The following is an 18,135-nucleotide window of genomic DNA, read 5'->3' on the forward strand; positions in this document are numbered from 1 at the left end:
GGTACTTTGGAATCTCAATGGGTAGAAGACCTCCACACAGAAAATTATTAACCCTTTGAACCCCGATTTTTTCCGTAGAGATAATAATATTTTTCATACTTATTATGATTATTAGTCGCAAAAATAAATCCTTTGTGCAAAAAATTCGTATCAATTCCTTGTGGTTAGGGATGTACCAAATGTTGCCTGTGGGTTGCCCACGGACCATTCTGGTTATAAAAATGAACTAAGTTTGTTTCTTAAGTCTTTGTATTATCGTTACATTTTTTATTATTCATGATGTGGAAAAGCATAAACTGGTGAGTTTGTTTAATTCTAGAGAAAAATTGATGGAAATTAAATGGACAATTGGTCTATATTTATCATATATAGTTCACAAATTTGCCAATTTTGACGTATATGTTGGTGTTCTTATAACTTGAAATGCTCATATTGACATTTTTCAGAGTGAACCCTTTGTATTTCATTGATTACCACTAACCAGCATTTTCGACTTCCGCTAATGTAACCACTTTATAACCACAATGGCCCTACCTACCGACACCCACTTAGTATATATAAATATCTCAAACGGTGTGGGAAATACGCATACACAAACATGCAAAATTGCCCACAGGCAACATCGGTGGAGGGTATAAAAAGTTCGGTACGGGCGAACTTAACGTCATTTTTTACTTGTTTTTAATTTTAATGATGTCCGTATTTAATTGAAATATGTATACAGAAATGTGCATACACAGTATTCAAACTCATGGAAACGATTGTAGTTTTTGCTACATTTTGTGTATTTATATTTAAATGACAATGAATACTTACAATTGTCTATCGGCAATTGTAATGAGGGCGGGAGCCTTCTCTTTTGGGTTCAATTTAATATTTCTTTTTGTAACTTTTATTTGGGCAAAAGTTTCAAAGAGGAAGTATTTATTTGGAAGATTATTTCTTATTTAAGAAATTACAGTGAAAAAGAAAGCAGACTACAATCGATGCTAAGAAACATCTATTTTTTGATTACGTAATCAAACTTGAGCGAAAGAGTAGAAAGAGAGCGAGCGAGAAAGAAAATAAGAAAACCCGCTTATTTTGTTCTACAAAATCTGAAAAGGATTCGTTTCAATTATTATTTCAATTGATTTTTTATAGCTTTCGAGCAATTATGAAGTTGAAGAAATCAGGAACACAAGGACTATCTTCGGTGAAAATTTCAAACTATTCTCGAATAACCCTTTAGCTGCAGTTAAGCGGAAATGTTGAACTTTTATGAGGGAGGTATCCGAAGGCTTTGTTCGGATTTTATTTAAATGATTCCTGAGTAGAACTTATAATGGACTCTTTCAGAAAAAAAAAATTGTGCGAAACATCGTAATGTAAAAAGCTCGGTCGAAATTGCCATGAGGCGTGGGTTTAAAAAAACATGTTACAACTTGGTGGAAAAGTCTACTACCAAGTTTCCAAATTCTCTACGTATAAATATATATATTTGAATTAAATTGCAAAGTGCTTTCAAATGAAGAGGCAGTAGGAGAGGAAAATATTCAAGTTTTTTTTTGTGATAGAGACAATAAATGAATTGCCAACTTTACACTATTCAGCACATTTAACATTTTGTGGAATTGTGTCGGTTTGGTAATATTTGGAAAGTTTTATTTGAATATAAAATAACAATAACGAATAATTTTATGAAAAACTAGAACTAATGCCCTCCTTTTGACAACGATAATAATATCTATATTTACGAGCACGAGTTTTTATTTTTTTCTTTTTGTAGGAAATACGAACCATAAAGCCCTAATTACACATACAACAAAGACGTAAAGTAATAAAGACCCGAACAAATGCATTTTCCAAAAACATATGATAATAGTTTCACATTTTGGTTTCAGATGGCTACACAACTCATTGGAAATGATAACAGCAATGTCAATAGTTTTTGATTCCCATTTCTCGCGGCAGAAAACATTAACGTTGTGTTTTGTGGCTGAAATTTATTTCTTCACTATTTCTTATTTTTTATTTAATAAAAAAACAAATGTCAACGCCTTAAAATTTGAGTTTTAATGTTTTTCTTGTCAATATTCCAATGAGTAACAGTTTTCATTTAACAGAATGTTGCTATGATGTCGTAGCAACAGAGGTTAACTCCCTCTACAGTTAATTTTTAACAATTGACTTTTCCTATCTTGTAATATTGACATCTTTGCATACAATTATATAGATGTGCAATTGTGTGTATGTATGTGTGTTTGATGTAAACATAAGTGTAATTATTTGGCATTACAGAACATTATTTTTCTTGCATTTTTTATCGTTGTAGATGTTGTAAATTTTTGCGAAAATACACAAACAATAAATGTGTAATAAAAACGTTAAGGACTGGACATAAATGAGGGCAATATTGTTTAAATGTAAAATATCATGTCTGGTGGCGATTTATCATAAAATCAGTTTTTTATTGCATGAAAAAAAAAACTGTAATAATAGCAACTGCGCACAACCCACTGTAATATCATTAACAGGATATGACCATTAACATCATACGCATACACAATATGCCACTTTTATTTTGTATTTACGCAGAAATAATACACATTATTGCTTAAAAATATTATTTTTCGTATGCAACCACACGAAATTAAAGCTTATAATCACTTTATTCTACGTTGAGTGCTTTTATTTGACAGACTAAAATTGATATAAAATAATATACTGAAATGTTCAACAAATTGAAATGTTTATACAAGCAATTTTGATTTTTTCACATTGCAGTGGAACAGGTTATTTAATTACAATTGTTGCCTAAATACCTTAAAAGCAATTTTACTTTTAGCTTATTTCAAAATAAACTGAAACGATATGATAATTTACAAAATAAATATAATTGTTTGTTCCACTATTGTAAATTGTTTAATGAAAACATGTATAAATAACAGCAGGATATTAAAAATATATTTAAGAACTACATGTAGGATTCCATGCGATATGTACCCCTTGTTAAGTCATAACAACTCTAGTATGTCGAGGCAGCTTTTGTTCATTCGCTGCTACTGATTGTGGGCGATCTTCGAGGACAATGGTCTCATAGAACCTCCGTCACTGCATTAGTATGAATACTACTCCAAGCTGCTTCGGTCCTTTCTCTATATATCTTCAAGATCTTTAATTACATACATTCCTGAACGGAGGGTACCAATTTCTAGATGGTGATTTGTATTGTTTTCCTATAGTAACCAAGCAGATACTGCATCGACAGTAGCTTTTTGTGCCGATACAAGGGTAAGATCTTAGCCTCTTCAAGTAAATGGTTCACCGAAAACATAAGGAGATACCCTGTTACAGTACTCTGGGCTTCATTCCAGCAAGTTTATAAGTTCTTTCATGGCGTATCATTTCAATAAAGCGTTTATATCTTCGGATCTGTCACAACGACGGCGTGAGCCAGGACGGATATTCAATCATCCGTTTTCTCAGCTTTCTATAAAGGCTTAACGTTGTCGACAGTTTACTACCGATTTAAATGTTGCAGCACTTCATATGCTCTCACCACTTTTCGTTTGTTCTCACCACTTTTTCCGTTTGTTCTCACCGCCTAATCTATTAACTTCCAATGTGAGTTCTCCTACTCTGGGGTTGCTAGGGTTTGTATGGTCTCGCCTCTGATGACAAATTAGATTTGAACTGTATGGCGAGTGGCAGCAGCAGTGACGATCCCTTGGAAATTATTCTCTACTACCAGAACATCAGAACAGAACATCAGAGGGATTTGGCGTTGGTTGGTGAATTCTCTAAATCAGGTATCGGCACCAATACAAATGCATTGTTTGCGGCCTCACGCATACGACTCTCTCTCGCTCTCTCCACAAACAGCTTGTGCATTAATGCATTGCTAAAATTAAAAATCATTGAAAGAAGCGACAACAGAACCCTCTTCATTGACTTCTGAATGAAGACTGAGTGGTAGTTGTTCTGTTGTTATTCTCATCAAGGGCACGTGTGGCCCTTTTTGCCGGATGCTGCTCTAAATCCTGTCGAATTAGTTTTTTCTTCAGTTTTTCAAAGTAAAGATGTTATGAAGTCGGGTTACATATTAAGGGGATGATGATAGGAATATGGTCCGGCTCAAGAGAAATTACAGATTGACAAGTCACGGAGACTTGATGGATATTATGGCGGTCTTTGGATTCTATAACTAATTTTTTGAGATACCTTAAAAATTGGTAGAATTAAAATGCTTATAATTTCGGTAATTAAGTATATTTTTCGGTAAGTTAGCGACCAATAAAAAGTAGTCGTAAAAGAAAATCTCAATACAGATCTGATATAGACGATTTTAGTAACCCGACACTTCGCTTGGCTCGCTTCCGTAAACTGATCAACATACTTCATAACCTCTGACCGCAGCATTTCTCTGTACTATGAAAGAGTTAATTAGCCAGAGTTCAGAGAATTTATTAATAACCCTATGGAGAGCTGCCCATTTCCTCAGATACCTAATTAACTGAGGTAATTTTTTGGGATAAAACTACAAATGCAGCCGCTCGCTACATACCTTCTTGGCGAATACGAGAAATTATACCTACTTTTTAGCATAGGCGATGAGACTAGCAAATCACTCTCCGTTAGGTTACGTCAATCTCGGGAAAGTAGAGTGATTTCAACCGAAACGGGAAATCTTGGAAAGCATTGCACTCACACGAAATCTTAATAATAAGGCTTTAGTAACTGAATAAACTCGGTGTTGAGTATTTAACAAGTGTCCTCAATTTAACGTTAGTGTCCCATATTGTGCAAGAAGCCTGGAAAGGTGACCAGCAAAGGCGAATCGGAGAATCATGGTTGTTCTTGACCTATCGAAGGCTTTCCACACTGTCAGCCACGCAAAGCTGTTCGGGGAAATCACTCTTAGCTACATGGTTTAGGTTCCTACTGAAATCATGCTCTTACTGAACATATTATCCGATAGTGTTCCGGTTCTGGCCATCGGTATACTTGTATAAGTCACCAACGCAAGGTACTGTTATCTAAGATAGGACCGAAAGAAGGAACAAGGTCTTCAAGTCGGATTGTTGGCACTGGATTATTAACACTGTATGCTTGTTAAAGCAATATACCGGTGGAAGAATATTTCAACCTGACAAAATGTCGCTCTGAGGACTTCAACAAAGTGCCTCCTTCTAGCAGCTGTGGACCAAAAGGGCAAGTTTGAATAACATTCACACAGTTGCGTCAACGGGTTTGCAGAATTGCTTTTGGCTGCAGAATTATTAGATCTGGGAAAAGAAAAACCAATTCGAGAAAACTTAAAGGATAACAAACGAACTTTTTTGCGTTGCTAGTACATACAACCCCAGTATTTAACCAAATTCACTCAACTGCTTCATTCACAAAGTTCGTTCCTGGGTACCAGTGCGTTCCACGGAGAAACTTATAATACGATCAAGAGTGTGATGCTGCTACCAAACAGAAGGTTGCTGCATATTAGCTATCATGTAATTAAATAGCAGCACGTAGTTAACCAGATAGATATGGTGGTAAAAGAAATAAACTTTTCTCCTGCAGCAAATAATGAACTATTGAATACAGATACTGAGAGCGTGCTCAAAAGAAGAACCTAAAGTCTCACATCCGCCAACCTACCAATCCCACGTGCTGGTCAATTTGCCGCCTTTTTTTATGTTTTTATATCTTTCTTTGAATGATCTGATCTTAAATCAACCACAAAACCAATAATATATTCAATACAAAGGTATACATATTTAATGTCACTTTCCCTTGAGGCATTCCAAATTATCTTCTTGTATTGATTGTTTTATCTACAGAAGTCGTAAAGTTTTTATACCCTACACCACTATGTGGTAAGGGGTATTATGTGTTAGTGCATTTGTATGTAACATACAAAAGGAAGCGAGATAGACCCATAGTTCCTTCTAGGGATATACATAGAATCACTTTCTGAGTCGATTTATGCATGTCCGTCCGTCCGTCCGTCCGTCCGTCCGTTCGCAACATACAGGTCGCATTTGTTGACCGATTTCGCTGAAAATTGGGGAATAACATTTTTTTAGCCGTCGGAAGTCCAGTTCGAACATGGGATATATCGGTCCACGTTTTGGTATAGCCCCCATATAACAGTACCCCCCCCCCCCCAATTACGGTATTTTGACGTTTTCAGCTACATTTTCAGACCGATTTGGCTATAATTTGACATTTAGGGTTCTTAAGTGTCAATAAACTTATAAAACAAAAGTTGTGGACATAGGTCCACGTTTTGGTATAGCCCCCATATAACGGTACCCCCCAATTTACGTTATTTTGATGTTTTTAGATACATTTTCAGACCGATGTAGCTATAATTTAACATTTAGGGTTCTTAAGTGTCAATAAACTTATATAATAAAAGTTGTGGACATAAGTCCACGTTTTGGTATAGCCCCCATATAACGGTACCCCCGATTTGCGGTATTTTGACGTTTTAAGCTACATTTTCAGACCGATGTAGCTATAATTTAACATTTAGGGTTCTTAAGTGTCAATAAACTTATATAACAAAAGTTGTGGACATAGGTCCCCGTTTTGGTATAGCCCCCATATAACGGTGCCCCCCGATTTACGGTGTTTTGATGTTTTTAGCTACATTTTCAGACCGATATAGCTATAATTTGACATTTAGGGTTCTTAAGTGTCAATAAACTTATATAATAAAAGTTGTGGACATAAGTCCACGTTTTGGTATAGCCCCCATATAACGGTACCCCCGATTTGCGGTATTTTGACGTTTTAAGCTACATTTTCAGACCGATGTAGCTATAATTTAACATTTAGGGTTCTTAAGTGTCAATAAACTTATATAACAAAAGTTGTGGACATAGGTCCCCGTTTTGGTATAGCCCCCATATAACGGTGCCCCCCGATTTACGGTGTTTTGATGTTTTTAGCTACATTTTCAGACCGATATAGCTATAATTTGACATTTAGGGTTCTTAAGTGTCAATAAACTTATATAACTAAAGTTGTGGACATAGGTCCACGTTTTGGTATAGCCCCCATATAACGGTACCCTCCGATTTGCGGTATTTTGACGTTTTTAGCTACATTTTCAGACCGATATAGCTATAATTTGACATTTAGTGTTCTTAAGTGTCAATAAACTTATATAACAAAACTTGTGGACATAGGTCCACGTTTTGGTATAGCCCCCATATAACGGTTCATTTAAGTTCATATTTTCGTATAGCCCAGATACCTCCGAACTAGCTGTTAATGACATTTGAAGTTCCCACGTTATGTACCGATTTTCGATATTTTGAAGATTCTAGCTAAATTTTTTAACCGAATTAGGAGTTATTTGACATTAAAGGCTCCCATCAAAAACTGTCAACATAGGCTCATGTTTTATTATAACCCCTATATAACAGTACCTCCCAATTTCTCGCCCACCAAAAATTGTCAACATACATAGTTAGATATAGGCACCATAAAAAAGGGCCTCCCGTATGAAGCATAAATGTACATAAACATTATCTGACATTTTAACATACCCACTTAAAGTTGGGGACAGGAATGAAAAGTAATTATTCCATTTTAGTTCAGAATATTTTATGGTGGAGGGTATAAAAAGTTCGGCCCGGCCGAACTTAATGCTTTTTTACTTGTTTCTTTCTGACACGTGTAAGTCTTAAATTTGCTTACACTAAATAATCATCTTTATCATTTTCAGAGAGAAAAGGAAAGAAAAATATTTAAATTTTGTTTGTCCTAAAAAATAAAACTTTATAGAGTTTACAACCACAACAACAAAAAGAATTCTTTGAAAATAACAGAGTATGGAGGGGTTGGGGAATATGCAAATATGAGCAGAATGTCAATTTAAACATAAATTTCTTACTAAAAGCAGAAAAGTCCTAAGATTACCATGTAACACATTTAATTTTTTATGAGTGAACAAGAAAAGCAAATATTGAAATAGCCCGCGGTCTTGCTTTGTGTGGTTGTTGTTTACATAAACACAACAAAGATTTATATAATTTTAAGAATAACTCATATATTTTAATTTCTCTGTGAAATATTGTATTTATTTAGAAATTATTTTCGTAACACAATTTGACACTTGACATTTGATAATTTGTTTATTTTTTGACATATACATACGTACGGCTACAGGACTATTTTGTAAAGCGTTTCCACTTCACTTTTTAAATAAAAATATTTTTAGTAACACTGTACAGCAGCATTTTTGGGGGTGGAAAATTCCTTTTGGAAACGAAAACCCTTGGTGAGTATATAAATAACCCAAAAGGAAATTTTCGCCATAAGTCAAGTTTCTGAGATATCAGGCGATGAAGTTTTAGATTTTTTCCCTATAATACTTGGGGAAATAGCTCTATATCTCTGTTTGGCGTTGTTGTAGCCTCGTTTTGAGAACATGTCTGCAGTAAAATCGTTTGGCGAATCTTATTGTAGAGCAGGCTTCATGTCCTCCTTACAAAACGCTTAAACTTGAAAGTTTATGGGCATCTCCTTGGTTGGAAGAGTTTGGCTTCCCCGTACTCCTTGACAATCTAAGTATAAGTGATTTAGTCTCTACTTCACATTAACCAAGTCAGGCATCAGATTGTTTATAACGACTTCGTTGAAGGGTCTTCTTGTAGTGGATGGAGTGATCACAATATGTTTCGAATTCCTTTTCTTAGCAGGGTTGGTGTCTTCAGTGTGAAAACGGATTGAAGTATGTGGATACCAGTTCCTGTATGGATGTTATAAGAGTTGCCACACTACAGTTGTGAAGTTTTGTTAAAGAATTTACATAACAGACTTACAGGGCAGGTGGCACTAGGAATAAAACAGAGACGAAGATAAGTCTATGAAATTTTCATATCATAGAATTAAGTAATGTTGCTTGGTGCCTGTTATCCATATGTCATCCGAATTGGCATTTTGTGCCTTGTACCGAAGGCCTATGCCTACCGTGCGGAATGTTGCCATTCAGAGCTAGGTAAAAAGTGGTGTTTTCCTGTGTTCGATACTTCGTTTACACTAGGCTATCAAAATAATTGCACATATCATTGCTCTAAAACTAGAATCGGGCCGAATCCTGGGGTTATTGTCATCGAACATAATATTTTTGTAGTTTTATTTGTGTGTCAAAGTTGTATAGCGATTCATGTCGTCTGGTCAGTCTAAACACGTGTTTAAATATTTTCTTTATATATTTTTATACCCTCCACCATAGTATGGAGGGTATATTAAGTTTGTCATTCTGTTTGTAACACATCGAACTAATCATTTGCGACCCTATAAAGAATATATATTCTTGATCAGGATAAAATTCTAAGACGATCTAGCCATGTCCGTCTGTCCGTCTGTCTGTCCGTCTGTCCGTCTGTTGTAATCACTCTAGCGTCCGCAATAATTTAGATAGAGTGCTGAAATTTTGCACCCGAGGGTCTTTTTTCCATAGGCAGGTCAAGTTCGAAGATGGGCTATATCGGTCCACTTTTTGGTATAGCCCCCATATAACGGTACCTCCGGATTTGAGGTATTTTGACGTTCTTCGCCACATTTGCAGACCGAATTGGCTATAATTTGGGATTTAGGGTTCCTAGTGATCAACAAACTTATATCCCAAAGGATATGGGCATAGGTCCATGTTTTGGTATAGTCCCCATATAACGGTACCTCCCGATTTTCGGTATTTTGAGAATTTTAGCCACAATGTTTAACCGAACTATCTGCAATTTGACATTTGAGGTTCTCAGTGGTCATGAAATATCTCCACGAAACATCGTCAACATGGGTCCATGTTTTGGTATAGCCCCCATATAACGGTACCTCCCGATTTTCGGTATTTAGAGAATTTTAACCACAATTTGTAACCGAAATATCTGCAATTTGACATTTGAGGTTCTCAGTGATCATGAAACATCTCCACCAAACATCGTCAACATAGGTTCATGTTTTGGTATAGCCCCCATATAACGGCACCTCCCGATTGTCGGTATTTTAAGAATTTTAGCCACAATGTTTAACCGAACTATCTGCAATTTGACATTTGAGGTTCTCAGTGGTCATGAAATATCTCCACGAAACATCGTCAACATAGGTCCATGTTTTGGTATAGCCCCCATATAACGGTACCTCCCGATTTTCGGTATTTTGAGAATTTTAGCTTCAATTTTTAACCGAACTAGCTGTACTTTGCCATTTGAGGTTCTCAGTGGTCATGAAACATCTCCACCAAGCATCGTCAACATAGGTCCATGTTTTGGTATAGCCCCCATATAACGGTACCTCCCGATTTTCGGTATTTTGAGAATTTTAACCACAATTTGTATCCGAAATATCTGCAATTTGACATTTGAGGTTCTCAGTGGTCATGAAATATCTCCACCAAACATCGTCAACATAGGTCCATGTTTTGGCATAGCCCCCATATAACGGTACCTCCCGATTTTCGGTATTTTGAGAATTTTAACCACAATTTGTAACCGAAATATCTGCAATTTGACATTTGAGGTTCTCAGTGGTCATGAAATATCTCCACCAAACATCGTCAACATAGGTTCATGTTTTGGTATAGCCCCCATATAACGGTACCTCCCGATTTTCGGTATTTTGAGAATTTTAGCCACAATTTTTAACCGAACTATCTGCAATTTGAGATTTGAGGTTCTCAGTGGTCATGAAATATCTCCACGAAACATCGTCAACATAGGTCCATGTTTTGGTATAGCCCCCATATAACGGTACCTCCCGATTTTCGGTATTTTGAGAATTTTAGCTACAATTTTTAACCGAACTAGCTGTAATTTGCCATTTGAGGTTCTCAGTGGTCATGAAACATCTCCACCAAGCATCGTCAACATAGGTCCATGTTTTGGTATAGCCCTCATATAACGGTACCTCCCGATTTTAGGTATTTTGAGAATTTTAACCACAATTTGTAACCGAAATATCTGCAATTTCTCCACCAAACATCGTCAACATAGGTTCATGTTTTGGTATAGCCCCCATATAACGGTACCTCCCAATTTTCGGTATTTTGAGAATTTTAGCTACAGTTTTTAACCGAAATAGCTGTAATTTGACATTTGAAGTTCTCAGTTGTCATAAAACATCTCCAACGAAACATCGGTCCATGTTTTGGTATAGCCCCCATATAACGGTATCTCCCCATTTACGGTATTTTGAGAATTTTAGCTGCAATTTTTAACCGAACTAGCTGTAATGATCGGTATTTTGAGAATTTTAGGTAGAATTTTGTCTATTCAAAAATAATCGTCAATATAGGTCCATGTTTTGGTATATCCCCCCATATAACTGTACCTCCCGATTTTCGGGAATTTTCAGTGGTCACGAAAGTTCTTCACTAAAATTCGTCAACATGGGTCCATTTTTGAGGGTCTACATTGTTTTGATGAAACTATCCTCAATTTGACTCTTGAAGTTCCCTGCAGCTGTAAAACTTTTCCGCCAAAAAATTTAAAGATAGGTTGACTCTTTGATATAGCCCCGTAGGTGGTACCTTTCCCCTAGCTGAACACATTTTTTTAGATTAGATCAGATAACACTGTGCAACAAAATGGAGGTGAAAGTCTGGGGCACGGAAAATTACTCTTGGGGAAGAAAGGCCTTGGTGAGTATATTATGAACCCCGAAGGACAGATCCGCCGTGAGTCGAACTTCCGCGTTATGGCGTGATTAAATTTTTGTTAGAGACCCTGTGGCCATCAGGAATTAGCGTTATATCTTTGTTCACTGTTGCTTAAGTGCTCTACAAAAACAACAAATATGTGAATATGTATGAGTACACAAGAGAAACTAATTGCACAAAGCATTTAATTGAGATTAAATGGAATTAAAATTACAGTAAATATGAAGAAAAATATTGTCAGTCTGCGCCCATATATGGCATTTCAAATAAAAAGTCATGCATATGTTTAAACAACCTAGCATTTGAACTATGACTTTTATTGGGGATTTACAAGATTTGACTAACACTTCTGTACCAACCAGGTCAGTTGTAGGCAAATATTTCGTTTATGAAAATAAACATTGATTTATGGAAATGTAATGACCGCCCATGCTTCCGAATAAATTAATTGTACAAATTCTGAATGATAAATTTACATTAAACTCTATAAACAAACATGTTCAAATAATTTTAAATAAATTTGATAAGCTTTAAATTTGATGCACAAACAAAAGACGTTTTATAACTACTTTAGACCATTAGCCAAAAAGGAAAATATTTATAAAATAAATAACAAACGGAGCAAGACAGCCATCAGCAAGACAGAAGACGACGCTTTGGACAGCTATATACCAAATAAAATCTCTCCGCAAGCCTATGAGAATTCAAGGTAATGCCTTTGAACAACAACATGAAATATATGTCAAAATAACCCCACTGGCTTTGAAAGTCTGGAAGAAATTAATAATTTAAGCACTTAAATCTTTATGACGAATCGTTGTATCATCAAATTGTAACAGCATTCATTATGCTAATGGCCTCGGATTGAATTCGTTAATTGCGCTACATGTAGCGGAGGGGCAAAAATTGCCTGAGGTTGGTTGATTGTTTCATTGGTAGAGGTAATGTAGATATAAATGTAATTGAACTTATAATCGAATAAATGTGCTGGTCATAAATCTTAATAGCGCCCTTTCCCCAACAACACCTTCAACCGGCATTGTAAAAATTGTATTGAAAGTAGAAGTGGCTCCATAGTGAGTGTTAGCATAGTAACATACAGATAGGCATTTTGAAAGCTCGTAATAACTTCAAAGTATTGTATTATTTTCTGGTTTATAATTGTAACAGATTTTCAATGGTTAGTTGTTATGTAGAATCCCCTATCATCAACAAGGAAAGGTCAGTGGTAATGGGAAAGGAAGGCAGAAGAGAAACATTTGTTCGTATGTTGAAAGGAAGAGCTTTAACTGGACAAATTGGTTCTAGAAATTATGTTCGGGTATTACTATTGATGTTAATGAAACTTCGGAGGGATACAAAACGTCCAAAAAGTGTAGTATCAGTTAACAAGAAGGCAGCTGCACTTGATGTTTGGAGTTTTAATTTACTCGATTAGGCAAGAGGTAAAGAGCTAGAGTTAGCCATTACAATTTACATATATCCTAAACGATCATAATTATTCAAAGTTTACTAAAGTTACTTTTGGGCTTATGTAGACACATTCATATGAACTTTGTTTATATGTACATGTCATGAATGACGTATTGACATATGTATCTCCTAACAAAAACCTGTAATTCCTAAAATTATCGCAACACATTCAACATCATATATTGATGCTTTGGTGTAAATGTGTAAACAAGAGTAATCAAATCCTGTAAATTTGAAAACAAATCTCTTTATCCTAAAAACTCAACCTTCAAACCAAAATAAACCAAAACCTAATGATTTAGATTAAATGGTATTAAGGAAAGTGAGCAAATAAACCAAAACATGACAAATATGTTTTAAAGATAATTGATTCATGAGATTAATAGTACAAATCAAAGGGATTTGCACATTCCAAATAACGGCTGAAATATAATAATTTTGTCCGGTATTGGGCCATTACTCACAGCAGACCCTCGTTTTATGGACTTCAGCAAATTAAATTACTCAAAAAAGTGTTAAATTTCTATAAATTTATGTTGTATGGGCTTCGTATTCAACTATAAGCTATTTGTAAGGATTATCCCAGATTATATTCTCCCGTTTAAGCTTTTTCCCAATTTATCAAGTGCCTAATACAAATTAGATTAAAATATTCTGTTCCTATTAAAAAATTTTAACTTTTCTAGCTTTATATATTGATGTATTGAGTCTTAAAGAAACCGTTAAATAAAAAATTTGTATATGAGACATAAATAATGTAAAAAACATAATTCTGAGTATTATTTATATAGTGAAGGAGTGAGTTGCAATTGTTTTGTCTTGCTAAAATATGGGATATTTTTTTTAAGTACGCTATTAAAAGTGGAACACCGTTATAAGGTACAAAAACTAATTGTGCGTGTTTTGTTCGGAGTATTGTAGCGAGCATCGGTTTAATTCAGCAAAAATATTTCCAAAGGATGTTGACTATGTTGGATCAATAGGCTACACGCATATTCACCGGCCTTATTGCTCGTGGGTTGGGGTGGGATCTTGCCAATGATCAACAACTAATTTTTGCGAGCTACTAGTTTTAATTTTTTTTTATTGCGTGTATTAAATGTTGTGAGAAGACAAAAGACAGGTAGTTGAAAATCGAAAAAAAGAGGAGAAAATACCCATAGTCCCGTAAGAAATAGAAAGAAAGAGCTATTTCCACCATAGCTGGTTTATGACATGCATAGCTGGAAGTTGCATGTAGACCCTCCCTACCTGTTTACTATCAAGTCCTAAAACCGATCCAAATACTCATAGTAAACCCATATCCATTTCCTTACCCGTCTATACCGAACCCCTACTAATCAAACTCAAAAAATTCGTTTAGTACATGATTACAGAATCAGACATTTTATTAAAAATATATTCCATTAGAAAAAAATCTATAAATAATCCTCAACTTAATTCTACAGCAAAGAAATGAGGCGGAGAAAACAATAACCAAAAGGGTATATTCTAGACACAGGAAATTCATATTAAATATAAATAACAAGTCAATATCTTCGGGTTTAAAAAGCTAATGTAGAGATATATCAACAGTATTTAGACAAGATATAAGAGGCAAATTCAAAATAAACAAATGAATAATAACCCAAATAAGTATATGGGGTTATTATAAGTATAGTATAAATAACAACAATTTTTATATCAAAGCAATATGGTGCGAGATTAAGGAATTCATTAAATGTTGTTCTGTTAATTCTATCTATTCAAATATATGCATCCATGGATGTGGATGTAAAACCGGCCAGGAAATATAAATTTAGGTTTGAAGCAAATTACACACTTTACGTTAAAATGTCAAAATTCAAAAAAAAAATTATGTTAATATGTGAGGTAAGTAGATGTGTATGTTTCCTTTTTTCCCGTTTAGTTTCTGATTGTGAAGATCAAAACAGCTGTGGGTGCAATGACCTCAATTGGTTTTTGCACACACATACTAACGTATTCAGTCATCTCTATGTCACAACGCAAAATTTTAAACTTGAATTTTTATCAAACAAAATTGGTTTTTATGGCAAAATCACATCAATTATAAAAACAATAATCGTTGATGTATACTGGTTGCAATTGTTAATGACAAATTGAAAGAATTATTTAAACAAAGATCCAAAGAAAAAGTAGTTATTTAAGCAATTGAAAAATTAAGCAGAGCTTTTCAAACTTTATTCTCTCTTTGACAGAGCTAACAGAGGAAAAATGCCTTTAACAGCTTGTCGACTGTTAAGACTGTGCTTAACATTAAAATCACAACCAGATCTACACCGCTAGTGTATAAACGCTAAACGATCAAACAAACACAAATGAACCAAAGGATATTTTTGAAATTTATTTAAAATTATAAGAAATTCAAAAAGTTCTAAACTATATAACACAATTTGGTTATAATGTTTATCAACCTTTTGAATGATGGTATGATTGAGAGAGATAACGGGTTTTCCTTTTATTCTCTAATTTTGTGAGCACTGTTTGGGTTTGTTTGATACGGGCAAAATAGTTTGATCACTTACTTGTTAATTGGTGCTGCTCCCACGTTGAAAGGCCTTTCGAGGGGGTTGGGGTGATGGTGAATTATACCCACAGCAAGCTCCAAACAACGAATTTTCCCCACGTTTCAGCAAATATTAGGTATTTTATGCACTTTTTAACACTATACTTAATGTTTTTTATAGTCAGATGTGATTTCTAGCTAAATTAAAATGGTTTAAAAATAATTTACTACCAAAACAAAAGCACTCCGAGAAATTTAATTATATTTTTCTTTTTCTTTCTCTCAATTTGTGTAAATTTTTGCTTCAATTCCGTTCGTTTCTACTTGATCACCGTAAAGAAGAGAGTAAACTAATTTTTTTCCACACCATATAGAAACCGAATAAAAAACAAATTGAAATTCTTAACCAAATTAAACTAAATTAAACAACGATAAAACTGCTGGAACTATATATGAATTGTTCACTCATTCCAAAATATTCATTGACACGATATGGATTGTTTTTAGACTCCCGAGGATCACTTTTTTTTTGGACGAGTTATGAAAAACGTTTCGACATCAACTTCCCGCCGGTTTTGATAGTTACACAACTGTTTAGCACGATCACCGATAACAACTAACCACTACTGGTACTTTATGGCCGTCTCTGAGTGCAATAGCTTGTAGACACAAGGGGAACGATGATGCAGAACCAGGAACAGGGGGTATTCTAGAACATAAGAAAGCAGAAGGTACCGATGGCAAATTAGCTCTCATGTGTTAGAGAGGTTTTATCTAGCTGTCGTAAGCTTACCAAAATAGAAATATCCAAACGAATTTAGATAGCATTGCCAGGGGATTAAATCATCAAGAAACCAGGAGCAGGATTTAAAGTAAGGTCGCTTATACATAAAAGCTGGCAAAATCCTTGCAGAAAGCAAACATATGGCGATTGTGGCGATCAGAAGCTTCCAGCAAAAATCATGTTTGGCAAAAAAAAACCCAAATCAATTGCCACTGCAATAGATAGATCAGCCACTTTTGGCTGCAACCGATATGTTTGTATATAATACAATGTTGGTTTTCTCAGACGCGATCAAGGATATAATCCGGATCCCCAGCAAGGATAACACACTTTTTTTATTAACGACAAGGATAATAAAATACTTCAAGATTGAACTTAATACTTGTAAGGTTAGAACAAAATGATCCGCAAATGTTACACTTAACCACCTTTTGTAACCTCGGCTATTTTGCAAGAGAAATGGCTGAATTACCAATACAGAACCAAAATTCCAGAAGAAATATGGCTTCTAATAAAATCATAAAAAAAAGATTATATTTCACTCAACGAAGTATGACAGGGTTATCTATGTGTGGGTATGACATTGAATGAAAAGAGAAAGGTAATAAAAAAGGAAAGCATTTCTCTCCACTTTCTGTTACAAAAGGGAAATTTTAACATCCGGAACAAAAACCAAAGCTTTTGGGAAGAAATTGTAACCATCAAACCATAATTTATGTGCATTTATCTCGATATAATTTCCATTAAGTTATAAGACAAAAAAATGAAAATCTATAAGAAAAACCATTTGTTTAAATTATAGTAATAAAAAAAAAAAAACAAAAAAAAAAAAAAACATCGCTGGTCGCGGGAATCGAACCTGGGTTCCACGACCCGTAGCGCACAACACACCCATTAAGCTATCGTAAGCTTGGGTTACCATCGAGCTTAGGGCGAACAACAACCGATTATGCTGTGATGTTAATGTTTGATGTGGTGGTGATCACAAACTCAGAAAACAGTAGCTCTGTTCTGTTGTCCCATCCCAAGTGAAGTTCTATAAATAGAATGTTAAAAAAATGTAATGTGCGATAAGATCTGTAAACCATAATGTAAGTTAACATTTGGGCCGACAACAGATGTAAGAACGGATGTCCAACTCTCATTATAGGGGGTGCCATAACAAGTCAAAAATCTAAGAGCATAAGGGTATCTACAGGTGCCCCTACAGTATGAAGAACATTTTAATGCTGAAGAACTGAACAAAAGGTTGATTTTTACAAATATTATAGCGCTAAAACTAAATGTTTTATCCGATACTGTATATACAGTCGATCCTCGATTACCCGGGAATCGTAAACCCCCATTATCCGGGAATGAAAAACACAGAATTTTTTGTTCATTTTACACCGATTAATCACGAAAATCTTTATGATCCGGAATTATAACTCATTCAAACAAATTTCATTGGACAAAAGCAATGCAAGAATATTTTTTTCAAAGCAGTTTCGATCTTTTAAACTCCACATTGCATTCAAAATTGCTTTTATTTATAAATACTTGCGAGGACCACATTATTTGATTAAAAACACATGAGAAGCAGTGTTACTCCATTATCAAATCGAAAACAGACGAAAAAAATTTTCATTAAAAAATTGGGAAATATTTTCATGTTTTTTCAGCAAAATTGATACTGATATTTTCATGATATGTAATGTAAATGGA

This window comes from Musca autumnalis, unplaced genomic scaffold (assembly GCF_047663935.1).
Source record: "Musca autumnalis isolate F117 unplaced genomic scaffold, ASM4766393v1 scaffold_1, whole genome shotgun sequence".
Taxonomy (NCBI): Eukaryota; Metazoa; Arthropoda; class Insecta; order Diptera; family Muscidae; genus Musca; species Musca autumnalis.